Raw genomic sequence first — 1,870 nt, forward strand, 5'->3', positions numbered from 1 at the left:
GTATTGAAATGGGATCAATTTTTTACCTCCTGGCTTTCACTCCACTCCCACTCTCCATGTGTCAGGGCTTCTCACACATCAGTGTGCCTGGGGATTTGTCAAAATGAGACTCTGATGCAGGTGGCCAAAGGTTGTTCATCTCTAACCCCTCCCAGGCAGGGCAGTGTTAACCCCTCCCAGGTGGGTCAGTGTTAACCCCTTCCAGGTGGGGAAGTGTTAACCCCTCCCAGACGGGGCAGTGTTAACCCTTCCCAGACAGGGCAGTGTTAACCCTTCCCAGGCAGGGCACTGTTAACCCCTCCCAGACTGGGCAGTGTTAACTCTTCCCAGGCGGGGCAGTGTTAACCCCTCCCAGACGGGGCAGTGTTAACCCCTTCCAGGTGGGGAAGTGTTAACCCCTCCCAGACGGGGCAGTGTTAACCCTCCCAGGTGGGGCAGATACTCCTGTCCCAAGGACCACATGTTGAGTTTTGGCAAAGTACCATGAGACATCAGAATGTTATTTTATGTTTGTGAATTAGACACCTAGCACTGAAATAAAACAATAAATTGGGTTGTGCTGAGTACTGTAACTATCAATAATTAGGAAAAATTTAGGTCATACAAAAGATTAAAAATTATCTATTATTAGTTTTCTCTGTTTTATCTCTCATTCCCAAAGCATCTCATATGAGAAGATGAACTATTCATTTGGAATAGAAGGTTTGGCCCCACCAAATAATCTCAACACTTCCAAAACTACTAACCACAAAACTGGGCCCACTTGCTAAACACGTGGCAATTTTTATAATTCTGTGCTTTTGTGTATGCAGGGTCCCCCTGCTTCGACCATGCTTTCCTGACTGGCTCTTCCTCTCCCACTGGAAAACACTCAAGAATCAGATCATATGCAGCCCTCTTCTGCCAGATTATCAGTATAGCACAAATTAATCACCTAACCTTAAAGAAATTCTTCTATCACATTTCTCCATGCTTTCTGCAGAAGGTTTTAGAGGAAAAACTGTCACTGCAAAAAGAAGAACCTATTATTTTCTTCTTTAATCATTTCAAAAACAGCTAGGATTTCGGCTATCAATTAGACTTTTTATTTTTTGTACATTGAAAACTATATTCTCAAGATGATGTAAAGAATTCAGGTTAAGATGAACGGATTCATTGGCCACTTCCCACCTTTTATCAACCATGAAATTGTTAAAGAAATCTCAAAACCAGATGCAAATCTTCAGCATTGCTAGAAAGCAAGACAAGCAATGAAGGGTATACCACATTACAGGAAGAATTCTCCCTCGAGATGTACAGGCCTAACCTTGAGGTGAGCCAAAGATGGACACTGGGTAGAGCGACAGTCCCTGTCGGGACAGCTGCCCCCACGTGGACGTTACTTCCAGCCAGGGAGACAGCTGCCCCCAGCCCAGGAAAGCTGCTCTCATAGGGAGGGAGGGAGGGGTAAATACCTAAAGGGTCGAGGCTTCCTTTTAGGAGGATGAACACACGGTAATGGCACCACATTGGGAATGTCCGAAGGGCCACCGAATTGCTCAGTTTAAATGGTTAATTTAATGTTATTTGGATTTCAGCATAATAAAAAGGAAGACCGATGTAGACTACTCTACTTAGAAACTGAGTGACACTCTGCCATCACTGGAAGGAAAAGGAAAACTACAACCCATCTAAATGCAATGAAAATTATACTCCTTTATTATTAAGGAAAAAAAACACATTTTAGGGCTGTTAGTACTCACCAAAAGAAGTTATAAAAGGAAAACAAATAAAAAAAAATTGGGAAGTTGGTAATGAATAAAAAATAAAGGCTAATATTAGTTTAATACAAGACAAAAGCTAGATTGATGGAAAAATAAAACAGATCAAC

The sequence above is a fragment of the Tamandua tetradactyla genome, chromosome 22 (genome assembly GCF_023851605.1).
Source record: "Tamandua tetradactyla isolate mTamTet1 chromosome 22, mTamTet1.pri, whole genome shotgun sequence".
Lineage (NCBI taxonomy): Eukaryota > Metazoa > Chordata > Mammalia > Pilosa > Myrmecophagidae > Tamandua > Tamandua tetradactyla.